The following is a 14375-nucleotide window of genomic DNA, read 5'->3' on the forward strand; positions in this document are numbered from 1 at the left end:
TTATTAGCCTACATGGACTTGAAACGCATCATTTTCCACATCATTACCGCCTTAGAAAACATTTTTTATTTAAAATTAACATTCAAATTGCAGTAGTAAAGCAGATAATTCAAATAGAGCTATGATAGTGACTCATTTTATGTTTGATTTACTGAATCTTTGACTCTGTGAATTGAATGCAGACAGAAAAAAAATAAAACATTTACACAAAACACACGTTTTAAGGCTTGGTTCTTATTGGATGTCTTTTTGGGGGCTCTGGGAAGCGCAGTTTTTTCTCATCCTGCACCAGCTGTGTCAAGTCAGCCACACATCTCTACCGGACATGTGGCAAGTTTACTTTCAAAATAAAAGTATCAACATTAGACACAAGTGTAATGTAGGTCTACACGTGTGACTCCTACCATCAAACCGAATATTTTATTAGATCATAGTTTTCGATGGCTATTAGCAGGAACTACATGCTTTACACAATGTCTTCCTAACAGACATTAAATAAATAATAAGATTTATTAGTAGAAGCCTTCAACTGCTTTTAGGCTGAAAGGTACTGCATAGGATCAAAAAAAAAAGAGAAAAAAGTGGTGGGTATAAAAATTTCTTTTGAAAAAAAAACCCAACAACATCAACATAGAACATCAAAAGACGTTTCCCAAATACTGCAAAAAATAAGTCGATTTAGAAAATAATTTATTAAAAATTGGGGAAAAATGTCCAAAAAACTGTATTTATAATTATCATAATAATATATTTAAAATATAATCTGTTGCTGAATTATTATTTTTTATAAAGCTTATTTTAATGTCATTTTCTTATTTATTTATTTTTTAAAAAATTTGTATGGACCTCTTACCACACCCTAGCCAGCTAATCTGATTCTGCGTGTAAAGGAGACATATTTTTTATTACTGTAGCTGAACTATTTAAGTATGTTTTATTTCTATTTATTTGTAGCTATTATTTTGTCATTTTATTGATTGATTGATTGATTTTATTTTTAAACAGTTTTCTCATTTATTTCATTGTCCTTATAATCATTTTGTCTAATTGTACTCCTATTTGTTTCTGTATTTTTTAAAAAAATGTTTGTCAATTGTTAAATTTTGAAAAAAATGTGTGAAACCAATAAAAAAAGTGTCAGCACAAGAGAAGACTTCTGCTGAGTTAAGAAGATAATGATGAAGATCAAGTGAATCCCAGTTTCTTGTGTGGTGTTTTAGCAATGGCGAAAAACCGCAATTAAAGTTTTATTCTGGAAAATGACTAACCGGATGTGCCCTCTGCGTGCTGCTGTCGCACTTGACGCCAGTCTACAACACGGGGGGCGGCAGACACACGGCGGCTGTCATGTGAGGAACAGGTCTCTGCAGAGGACCACAGCGCCGACATTCATGTTTTAACCCACCTGTGAGGACACTTTTGGACTTCCACTGAGGACACACTGTGGATAAAAGCCGGGGGGGACTGCTGCTTGTTTCTCATGGACTCGGCGTGAGCAGCTGACAGCCGCACTTCTCTGAGAGCGTGAGTGAACGACTGAGCTTATCAGGAATGCTGAAATGGTTCATATCTGACACATTCAGCTCACACACTCACGGAAATCATGTTTTCTCAGTGTTGCGTGTGTGCAGTGTTTGTGTGAAGCTGCTGTGTTGGGGATGCAGCTGCTGGTGAATAATTTATCCCGGGCTGTAACTTAATAGACGGTGCAACAGGTGACGTGTGGAGGCCCCAAACAAAAGCTGCAGTGGTCAGCTGCAAAATCAGTTTAAGTCTGTGATGAGAATTAGATATTAATCTTGATTTTAACTGCACTGAACAGTGCTGTGCTGTGTATTTACTTCTCAGTTTTATTAGCCCTTTGAAACCTGAGAAAATTGGTTTGGTTTTTTATCAAAAACATGTGGAGAAGGCAACGAGCAGCATGATATCTCATGGCCCAAACGAAAATTATCTGGAAAAGAAAAAGTCAAAATCAAACAAAATGACCATTAAAAAGTGCTAAAAATCATTAAAATTATTTTAAAAATGTATTTTATTATTTTTTTCTGTAACGGCCATATTGAATATATTAAATTATAATCATAAATAAAGTTTCTGGGGCATTTTCCCCTATTTAAAAAAATGTTTTTCTAATAGTCTATTTTTTTAAAACTAATTTTTAGGTCATTTTCTTGTACTAATTTCTTGTAATTTGTGGAACATTTCGTGTGGCTCCTTGCCTTTTTACCCCATTTTTTTTTTAGAAAGAAATCTCACCAGGTTCCTCTGGTTTCAATCATATTGTCTGTCCAAGAGAGTTCAACACATGCTAAGTGGAAATAGAGGACACACTAAATACAAAGTACAGTATTTTAATTGTCTGCTTTCAGCAGTTTTTATGAACCAAATCTTTCCTTTTGTACACAATTTTATGCAATTAATGTGTTAAAATTATGTCAAAAATGAAATTCCTCCGCTACTTTATTAGTTTTATTGCAGGGAGGGCAAATGCACATTCTTTTAAATTGGTGGTTCCCAACTGGTGGGTGGTGGTCTAAAAGTGGGTCATGGGTCCATTCTGAATGGACCACAAGTGACTCCTGAGTTTGTAAAAAGCATGCTTACTTTTATAAGTACAGTGAATTTCCTGAACAGAGCTTTTATTTTGAAGTGCTGTTTCTGTTTTCTTTGTCTTGCAAGATCTTTTATTTCTTTGTGTTCTCAGACAACATACTGTTGACATTTCGGGGGAAAAATTGAATATGCTGTCATGTATCTGATGTATGGACATTAAATTAATGACTAAGGAGAAATCTGGACCCCGTGGCTGGACAAGTTAGGAAGAACCACTCTAAATATTGAGGCAGACGTGTTTCCTGCATCCCCCCTGAAACCTACACCAATGCCTGAAAGGATATAAAACGAGAGGAGTTGCTAATGATAGGCTATCACCCCCTAATTGACGCTCTTAAGCACCACACGCTGCAACTTTATGCAGACAGAAAGACATCAAAGAGGAGATGAATTTGCAGAAAAGCCTGTTTCACAGTGGGCAGCCGCATTTGTCTGCCGACTTCAGACGTGCAATCCGAGTCTCGGATGTGGACTTGTAGTTTGATATAGTGATACAAGTATGGTGGCCCTCCTCTCGTCTTCCAGATGATTTCTGTGTGCAGCAGCAGGTGGCTTCACGTCCGCAGAGACCTGAAATCCAGTCAGGCGAGAAGGCTCGTGTCATTTCAGACTCTCGCAGTTGTTGTGGATTGATGTTTCATTAGTGGGATAAACTTTCACTCAATTTGCACTCGAGTGATATAATGGATTAGTCTTCATTAGAACTGGATGCGTTCAAACGTAATGAGCGCTTCCCCCATTTTTACATAACGCTGCCAAGCAGCGCAGAGGTCAGCACATCAGGCCGCTGTTTGTCTTAGAGGGAAATTTTGCCGATTTTCAGCCAGCTTTGTATCAAAACCATGTGGGCAGTGTGCGCTGATGAACTGTGGTAAACTTTCCGCCATCTAACCAGTGCTTAGATCCTCTTCATCCCCCGGCAAAACTTGTTCCTAACGGTGTTATTTATGTCATTTTGAGGAGTTTTGCTGGCTCTTTGGGCTGTCGCTGGAGCTACACGTGGATGTAATAAAGAAAGTCTGGATACAGCTGTGGAGGCGGGGCCCCGCTCAGTCCGATCAGAGCTGCTCGTTGGTGCACGAAGCAAAAAAAGCTAGTTTTTCCAGGTATAGAATAGCTGCATCTACGGGCTCATGAGGCTTTCGCTTTAGAGACTTTCGTGTTCCCGAGCGGATAACTTCGGCTGGTGGAGCGGCTCACTTCCAGATTAGCGCCTCGCTAGCTTGAACGGCTGTCTAAAGAAATGTAATCTTGCGGTTCTTTTAGACTTTCCAAATGTTATCAAACTGGATGATTTAAATCTAGATAGTGAAATGAGTCTTTTCGCTGGGTTTTTGACGCTCACAAAAAGATAAATAAAAGTTGCGTCAGAGCGTGGTGCACTTCCTGGGGGGTTTGGAAACCACAGGTTGTACCTCAGCATTTCCGTATTGCTCATGATTGCCCACCACCAGCTACCTAGGAAGTGCTGATCAAATATAAGTTACGTTACTGCACTGCCTATTTCTCACCTAAAATGTTTTCAGAAATGTATTTTAATGCCCCGTTTAGCCGTAATGGCGAAAGTTAGTTAACAGGAAGTAGGCGCCATCTTGCTTCCTGCACAGTGAAATCCGAGGCCCGAAAAACAGAGATCAAAGGGTAAAACTAAGCAGCGCTGATCAAATATAAACCGAGATTCTGTTATTTGGTTACATATTTGCCCCCTCAGTTGTTTGTAGTCTGTTTCTACTTCTCGAGCAAAAGCATCCCTTTTCTCCGTTTTCTTTGGTCTTGTAGCACCAACATGAAAAGTGTTTGTGTCTCTTTACTGCGGTGACGGTCTGGTTTTATATGATGGTTTTCTTCATATCGGTGACTTACTTCTTTAAGTCTTTAGGGGAGCCGATCATGCACTGAGTGAGGGAGTTTTTATGGCTCCATTCGTACATATGGATTATGGACTTAATGTGAATAAGCATTAGGAGGCAATTGTTGCAAGTAGCTTATAGTTGCTGAATGTGAGTGTTGGTGAGAAGCAGCTTGGTCAGCGTAAAGGACTGACGGGTCAGAGGTCCAGGACTTGGACAAATCCTTGTTAAATGCTGCTTGTATACAGCTGCAGAGGAAAAAGCTTGTGTTACAGAGTTGCTGCTGTTTCTGCACTAGACTGCGTGCATTTTTAAAACTTCCCCTAACGCCAGCCTCAGGGGGAAATCAAAATATTGTTTTTTATATGATTCCAGCAGCAGGTTTTATCTGTAAAGAGTTTTTCGTGATCCGACATAATGAAAACTTTTGACTTTATTGAGAGGGTAGCCCCTTGAGGCAGCATCTCATTTTCAAGGGAGTCCACTCGACACAAATACAAAACAAAAAACAAACAAACGCCACATATACACAGATACAGACATCTCATCCACCATCTCCCAGCCACACCCCCTACCCTCAGCTGTCGTATATTAAAAAATAAATAAATCAGAATGAAATTTTCGTACTGTGACCTCGGATAGTTTCGTAACAGTTTTCAGTACACTGACTTAAAAACATGAGCAAGCTGTTTCGAGATGAGGATATAAAGGCGTCCTGAAGCTGTAGAAGGAGGTAACCGATCTCAAGAAAAGATTATTCCAGTCAGATGGCGCTTTCTTTGTATTTGGATGACGTACGTCCAACTTCTTTGAATCATCTGGGGACAAAGAAAAAGGGAAATTGCTTATCTCTAAGTGGATGTGAGGGATTACATGGAATCAAAAACTGTTTCAAACACGAGGGACACTTAAAGTGAACGCATTTGAAAATGCCAGTGAAACTGCCTTACCGTTGATGCTTCCCTTAAAGGGATATTTCACCCGACAATGAAAATGAGGTTATTTCCTATCGCCGTCATGCCGATGGAAAGTCGGGTGAACTATCCCTTTAAAGTTTATATAGGCTGCTATATGATTGAAACTAATGTTCGGAGTGCTGACGGCATAGTCGGTGTTTGAGTGGTGCCACATTTTGTGTCTCATCATCTTGACTTTTGTGTTTTAATAGAAACTTTCCTGTGTTTAAAAATAATAACATAGCTCAATATTATAATAATTTTGTAAAGGATTTTTTGCGTTTTTTTTTCATTTGTGCTTTGATCCTCACTTCCTACTCACCCTCAAGATGTTAATCTGACCATTTCATGTTGCCGTTCCTTACTAATCTGCACCATGATGCCTTTGAGAGGAAAAAAACAAGCCTGTGCACAAGCTGTCACTTCCTGGAATGAGTGGTTGACTTATAAGGGGGTGTCACTGCATATATCAGCCCAGCGGGGAAAGCAGCAAGACAAAAATACACCAGGGAGCCGAGTGTCACTGTCACTAACCGACCAGCGGGCTGCTGTCAGATGAGAAAGGCAAAGTTGAGCTCTGCTACGTCAGAGGATTTTCCAAAGGTTGGGTGGAGAGCCAAAATTTGAGTGATATGATGAGTGCAATGGGTCCTTGATTATGTTGTCTGTGATGCATATCATATTTAAATACTATACTTTCGAGTCAACTAGTTAACTTCCCATTTAGTGATATTTACAGCGTTTTACCAGTGCTTACAGTGATCTGTTAAAGACAACTTTTGGCTGGCTTAGAGAAAAAAGTTCATTTATCGATACGGCTGCTTCACTCAGTACATTTACGTGATGTTAGAAAATTTTGAATTATTGTTTTAGTCTGACTAAAAGTGGACTTCTTAAATGCATTTCAACATGTTAGACTGAAATCATGCTAAATCACATTTCTTGAACTAAGACATACTTCCATCAATAAATCGATTCTTCCCTGGTGCTCGTATACTGGGACAAGACAGTAGTCTAAATGAGTCAATAAATAAATATTTTTAGTCGTGCTAACATACATTTACAGCACCTTCGGTGCACGTCAGAGAAGCTACAGGCTCGGGTTCAGAGCAACTGCGACCAAAGATTGGATGCTGTTTGCGGCGACCCAACCTGACCTCACGGATAACACTACTGTAGCTTGAACAGCACAGGGCCATATGTTTGCTTGTACGATTGGCTTTAATTGGTGCATGTGAGCCCTGAAATCAAACCTTAATCCTCACAGTATTAGCACCGCACATTGTAGCAGTTTGGGGCTGGATTAGTTCCACAGTTTACTACCGGTTGTGACATTAGACTATATCCCTGCACAGTAACTGGACGACACAATAACATGAAGTGTAATGGTGTCTTAAATGAAGCAGTGAACCACTGAACATGTGCCTCAAGTCAACATCTGCAGATACACCAGCTCTGCTGTAAATCCTTCTCTATAAAGTTCAGATTTTGCTGATATTTTAATGAACAATTGTACAAAAAAATGTGCTTAACTATACATTTTAAAAGCACAGTCCTAATCAGTGGTTGCACCCTGCAATGCAATAGACTGCCCAGACTTTATGTTTGTGTAGATTAAATTTAAGACCCCATCTTATAGGGTGGGATTTGGACCCATGTGTCCTCGAGAAGTACAGGATTTTGTAGGCTTATAAGTTTTCAACCCTTGGACTGCTGGTGTGCAACATGTTAGCCCGGCCGCTGTCCACAAGGGTCTCAGTGTTTCCAGACTGCGACTCCAACATGCAGACCCTAAACCCTTAATCTTCAATAAAAGGAGGAGCATTTCAACATAAAGCAAAATCTACTCACGGCAGATGGCAGCCAGTTAATGCAAATGATACCAATATGTTGGACCACCTACTGTATTAAAGCTGCTCAAATCTTCAATAGATGCTTATTTGGACTGAGGCCAGCGAGCAAATGCAGCTAACTATTCAGTCAAGGACCTTTTGCAATATTTTTCTGTAGTTTCCTTTCAATGCAAACAACTGATATCATTTGAAAACATGTTGTGACGCTTCTGATGTCAGCAGGACCATTTAGGCCTCGTTACTCAACCTTTCCTTTTACAGTCATATTGGTTTTATTGGTGTTTACCACATGTTTGGACACTCCCCCCATGCTTAACTACAACCTTTGTACCAAAGAATCAACACGATGCCCTTATTAGTTAAACTGTATTCAAAGAAACACACCAAGTGCGGTTAGGTAAAACCTTAAAAGGAATCTTCAATCCCAAATCAAACATCTGACGAGCTGTTAAACACGGACATTGTTATCCGGCTCCTTATATATATCTGAGATTACAAACCGCTGTTCAAACCACAACACGAGCTCCTGGAGACATCATTCCTCACCTCATGGTACGTACACGCAGTACTGTCATTGACTGTACTACAACACCAGTTAGGCTTGTTTCCTCTCAGCAGTAATGGTAGTTTTTTGGTTAGTGTTTTAGTCCCAACTTCAAAGATTAAAGATAGAATAGAATAAAAAAAAATAGAAATACTTTATTAATCCCGTGAGAGAAATTATTTCGTTACAGCAGCAAATAAGAGAGCAGCAACTAAATTAAATATTCGTTAAAAAGACAAAATAATGCAAAAATATATACAAAGGAAGGCACTTAACATAGAATAGAATAAAAATAATAATAATAATAAATGTATGTACTGAGAACAAACAAGCAAAAAATAGCAATAAAAAAGAACAAATGTGCAAATAGATGGTAAGATTCATATTTGGTCAAGAACCTGGAGACTAAATTATTTAACTATGATGTCTAGTTGTGTCATATTTTATGTAGCTTAGTAACCACATTTTATTTTTTATTGATTATTTTTCTCTCTTTCACATTAAAGTAAATATGAAAGTAAATTATTTCACAGCATATTGTTTGCAAGTGTTAGTTTGTCGGTATTGGCTTGTAAAAGGTCTGAGAAATCTCAAACACACAGTTGTTTTAAGACGCTTAGTCTACGACACCAAACACACCACAAACTCAAAAATGCAAGCTGATCACTTTCTTCATGTAACTCTGCGCAAAAAAATGTGAATAAATGTATTTCCTGAAATGTCAAACTATTCCTAAACGCTTTGATTTGAGAGCAGATGTTGTCAGCACCAGATTTTTAGACTTGCTTTGACATTGCTTTTCATTTGTGTGTGAATCCAAAGTGATTTTCATGCATTTGAATTTCAGCTGTTTGGATGATTCAATTAGGCTGCTCCCTGATATTTACATGTGATAAGCCAGACAAGAGATGCAAATCTTTCTTCCTTTTTCCTCTTATGAACTGCTGGTCAGGGGACAAGCACCAGTCAGACGTTCAGGATGTTTTCCGCCTTTTTCTCTCCAGATAGAGCTGATTTTTGCCGTTTAGCAGAGTGTTAAAGGGATAGTTTGTATTTTTTTTAGGTGAGGCTGTTTGAGTCAGTCAGTGTAATAAATAAAAGTAGTTGTGAGCTCACTAAAACACAGTTATGAGCTAACAGTATGTTGAAGTCACGATTGATTTTAGTGCTTTGTCAGAAGAGAACAGGTCGTAACCTTGCTGCGAACTGGAGTTCACCGGGAACAGGATATGAATCTGCTTTACCCTCTGGGAAGTTTTGTCATAAAACTCAGCTGTTTCCTCGTGGCTCTGTTTCATGCTGCCCTCATGTTCAGTATCGTTGTTATCGTGGATATCTGCAGGGCTTTGATTCTTCAATTATGCAAAGCACTTGTGGATTTTTCTACTAGAGAACTTAATATTTGGTGAGTTATGTTGTCTGAATCAGTCTGCCTAGAATTTTATACACATTTAACATTTCTGAGCTGAAAGAGCACAAATCTGTTGGTTGTCATTGGAACATTTCAACTTGAATGTCATGGATAGTTTTACTATTCACCAAAGATGTGGACTCAAGTCAGACCTGGGTCACAAATTTGATAACTTTAGACTTGAATTAGCAAAATCCAAAAAAGGCTTCTATCTCAACTCATACATAAACCCATGCAGTGATGTGATTTCACTCGGACTTAAGCCCTTTGAGTTGAAAATACTTGACAACCTCCCCAAAGTCAATTTGGGAAGAAAAATTAAAAGAGATTTTTTCAATATAAGATGCACGAGACTGGGCAGAGACCAGACAATAATGCCAGACTAAGACTGGACAATGCAAGAGATTAGAGGCAAAAATAAAAAAAAATACAGCACAATAACAATTATTATAGAAATAAATAAATGAATAAATGAATTATTAATTAATAAATAATAATAATAATAATAATAATAATAATAATAATAATAATAATAATAATAATAATAATAATAATAATAATAATTATTATTATTATTATTATTATTATTATACACAGGATCAAGACAGAATAAAAAATATGAATTAAAACCTATTTATCGCTTTTCTAAACATTTTAGAAAAGCATTTTTGATTTTTCTAAATTAAATATATTATTACTCCTGCAAAATTGCATCCAGTTTGGTGCAGAGCGCATTAGGACTTGATAAGGACTTGAAACCTTGGGACTTGGGACTTGACTTGAGACTTGAAACGTTTTTGTTGGTAGCATTGTTTCATTAGTTATAGTAATTGCTGGATTTAGGCTAACTTTAGGTGTATGAGTACGAGAACTGCGATAGGAGGAAGAGGGAGAGAGATGGCGCCTGGATGAAAATGCAGCTCATTGATGACACAGACATTTTATACACCAGATGCAAATAACTCTGACCTGCCGACGTGTTTTCAGACCGGGTTGTCAGTAGAGAATCCAGACCTGTTTGCAGTGTAGTCCAGTACACAGTAACATGATGAACACACACATCATGTGCTGTGTGTAGGACATCAGGTGCCGGCGGGGGCACCAGTGATAATGATCATCATGCACTTGAATGAATATGACCACGTGAAATGTTCACACGCAAAAAAAGGTTGCATATGTGACCATTATGGTTGCAGTCTTTATAGACATTTAACTTTTTTGCTATTGAACATCAAATTTACCAGCTTCCCTGTGAATACACACACGTTCAAATGTGCATTCTTGCGTCTCCTCTCTCCACTGCGCTCCGTCAGGGAATTACAAATATGTGGCTGATGAGTATTTGCTCCCTCTTATCTGTGGGTGTGTTGCTCTCAGCCGTGGACCACTCTGATGCAACTTGTAGATATTCACGCAGAAGTTTCCTCTCCGGAAAAGGTTGTGAGCAGTTAGTCACTTTGTTTGTATGTTTTTAAATGTTTCTTTACTTTAAAAGGTTTAAAAGGTTTTATTCAGAAAAAACAGACTAATTAAAAACTTGTTAGTGTAACAAAAAAAAATGTTGAAAACTTTTTGTTAAGTTACTATTAAACAATATAAGCTTTCTGTTATTTCTGGGTCGGTAATCACCATGGGTCATGGATGTTTGTTTGTGGATTCTGATACTAAAGTAATTCTCGGTATAGAGATGACTTAGATTTGTTGTTGTTATAACTGTAATCAAAACTAAGGATGATGGTAAAATACAGGATGCTGAGTGGAGTCATTGGAGGAAGTCAGCCTGGCACTGCCGGGCCAGTTCGAAAATGTGAATCAGCATTGAACCTCCGAGTTCATTTTCAGTTTTTTAAGGGGTGTTTTTCAACGGTCGTAGATTGGCTATGGACGCAGCAGGATAGACCTGCAACCAGTCAGATAAATGTAGACAAAGTACAGCGTACAGAGACGATTTAGCTTTTAAATGGATTTTTTATCATGAAATTGCCAGACTAATTCTGACAGGTTATTAACATTCACTGACTAAATTGCCTCTCTACTATCTTTACTTTTATTGTATGTCTTTGTGTTACCTTAGATAACTCTTTTGTCTGTTTATATGTACCTTCACTTGCCTTTACTTGTTTTGTTATCACAGTATTTCACAATAAAGGGAAAAATATATATATATATATAAAATGCCTCTAGATGCAATTTGATAGACTTTAGGGCTGTACCTGATTAAGAATAATGTCAGTCCAATCAGGCTCTGCTGTTCAGTATGAATATTGGACAACGTTTTTTTTTCTCCATATAAAGTTTTCATAGTTTGATCGGGGCACAGCAGGGCGTTAAGTGTGACAGCGGCATTTGTGTAATATAGTGGCTAACTTTGCTAACAACAGATTGAAATGTACATTTTTTTGCCACTTCTAAGCAGAAGAAAGATATTATCATAGAGCCTGAAGGTGCAGGGTGTCTGCAGCTGATTGTACCAAAGAGTAGTGTGAAAGTCAAGAGCGCTCACGCTGCAGCAAAATCTGGGGACCAAAAAGTCAACAAAAAAAACCCCAAAAATGACTGCTCAACTTGAACCCATTTCAGTTGAATGAGGGGTCTCTGACTGATGATTTGAATCTGCTAGATTGATTCCCGAGCTGCAGCGGTCTTCGTTATTTTCAGAAATGCCTCGACCGTGCTCCTCTTTGCTGAACTAGGTTTATGCTCGCCATAGTGTCCCCAGTGCAAGGGGTGCATAAGTCAAAAGTGACGTTGTAAGGTATTTCACGTAAAGCACAAAGGCCCTGCAAGTTGTCAGTTATTATATCATACCTTCCCCATATGAGATAAATGGTTGTGATTGGCCTGCTGAGGGTCTGACTCCGGTCGGCTGTAACTCTGTTTGAACAGGAGGTGGACCAGAAACGTCTGCCAGAGCAAATAAAATGCGAGCTCACATATTCTTCTGGTTCCCAGACTATAGAGAAGGAAAGAAAATTGCTTTTTTAGTGAAATTATCCTGAAACCCTCATGTTTGGAGAGGCTTGAGTTCAGGGTTATGTGATCAGGAGACGTCCGTCTTACCTTTTTCTACACTTAGATGCCAGTTTATTAGATACGCCACAGTGGATTAACATGTATTTATATAAATATATTAATGGTTTGAAGATCCTCTGACTTCTGAAATGCACACACAGCTTGTCATGCAACCGTGGAAATTGGAGGAGTCATTATTTGAACAGATGCTTGATTTTGGCAGCTGAAATTGAATCTTACTGATTAAATTATTATTTTGTTCTCAAGCAAACATAATCAAACAACATTGTTTGATCATTTGGACGCATTTTGTGGCACTCATTGCAAACTATTTTAATTGTCAGTTTATTCGTTAGCAGATATTGTTCCTTAGTCATTTCTAAACCAAAACGCTCAGGATTTAATGGGCATTTGATGTGTGCTGATCAGTCATTTGATCTCTGATGCATTAGACTTTTCTGTGGTGTGTTTGAGGCAGCAGGTCCACACTTCAGCTCTCTGACATTCCAGCTGTTCACATTTCCTGTTTTCAGAAGAAATCACTGCTGCTGGAGCTAATCAGCATCACATTCAGGAGCGCCGCGACGCCCGGCCAAGTATGCACTCTCTTCGGCCCGATTTAAATTCCATACATTTCGAAACTAAAGAATCTGCAACCATGTTCTCTGCTCCCAACACTCCCTGTCCGTCTTTCTGTCCGTGGAGCCCTCACATTTTCTTTCTCGCTCTGTGCTCTCCGTCTCTCTCTCCCGCTCTCTCGGCACCGAGTCTGTCTGGGCAGGAACTTGTTGACTCAGCTTTGATCCCTCTCTCAGACAGTCTCACACACACACACACACACACACACACACACACACACACACACACACACAACACACACACACACACAAGCCTATTGACTTTACATAACTTATAAAACAAATCTTGTGACTGACAGACCATCTTTCTATGCTGCACGATATGTCAAAATATCCTAAAAAAAATTCTTTTGTCTCTTTTTTATAGCTGTGTCTTAAAAATGCTTTTAACACCTCATTAGTCTCTGGGGGTTACAGATATTACAGATTTTTGTCAATGATCTCTGCTTGCTGTGTGAGAGTGAAGTGCACGTCCAGTTTCATATGACTGACTCGACCTAACAGGGCTTCCACGACCCGCCTGCATTCATTTTGAGGTCAGTTTCAAAAATGCAGTTGGGAAAGAAAAAAAATCATAATAGAATATAATTCTCTGTTTGGCTCCTGCAGGAGAACTTGCAGAGGCACCTCTAATATTGCTGGACTCAGTTTGGGAAATGCCAGAAACAGTTAGGCTGGGCAGCGACTGAGACTCACACGATCCTTCCTCAGCACCCTTTCTGCGCCTTTAAGTTGCACTGTTCACAATGGGCCTCATTCACAAACTGTTTGTACGCACAGTTCAGTAACAATCCAGGATTCATCTGTATATTTTGTACTTTGCAAACAAATTTGCAGCTACCTCAGACCATGTACACGCACTAAAAGACCAGGCTGTCTTAAAAAATATAACAACACACCTAAACTAAACAAAAATAAATGCATAGCATTAACTAAATGAAATATTTATCATGTTAAAACAGCATTCATTAAAATAGGCTCTAATTGACAAAAAAAAATTAACTGTAGGTTTACTAATGCAATAATACAAAAAATCATCAATAAATCAGTTATTGTGATAATTAAAGTATTCCACTGTAAAAAGTACTAGCTTACAGGGGGGTAAATCAGACTGTCTTTGAAGTTTTGAAATCTATTATTATTATTCATTTTAGTTTTTAATTGACATGGTATATGAAAGATTTTGATTTACCTCCAAGCTTAGGTGTCATTTTTATTGAAACAGATAGGATATCATGTTACTCATACATTACCACAATAAAAGAAGCAACCTCTTTCCACCACTGCGTTTGAATGATATCTTTTTTAGAGATTAAAGATTGATTTAAAAAAATTAGTACTTAAATGAATCATTTTTCCCTCACCCTTGGCCTCTAAAATGATCAGTTGTCACAGTTAACACAGGATATACTGACAGGCTGCATGTGTAGTAAAATGAGGTAATTTTGTGTCTTCATTGTGAATAAAGCATCTCTTTGTCTGAAGCCCAGTGACA

General features: G+C 38.3%; 1 protein-coding gene across 2 annotated transcripts in view; it reads left to right on the top strand.

Annotated features, from left to right (window-relative positions):
* The first annotated feature begins 1349 nt into the window (after window positions 1–1349).
* The window catches only part of mical2b (microtubule associated monooxygenase, calponin and LIM domain containing 2b), a 62202-nt gene continuing 49176 nt past the window's right edge, over window positions 1350–14375 (top strand). For both annotated transcript variants that reach the window (XM_042495419.1, XM_042495418.1), the window contains exon 1: window positions 1350–1524. The gene's annotated coding sequence lies outside the window, so the exon portion shown is untranslated. The remainder of the gene's footprint in view (window positions 1525–14375) is intronic.

This window comes from Plectropomus leopardus, chromosome 11 (assembly GCF_008729295.1).
Source record: "Plectropomus leopardus isolate mb chromosome 11, YSFRI_Pleo_2.0, whole genome shotgun sequence".
Classification (NCBI taxonomy): domain Eukaryota; kingdom Metazoa; phylum Chordata; class Actinopteri; order Perciformes; family Serranidae; genus Plectropomus; species Plectropomus leopardus.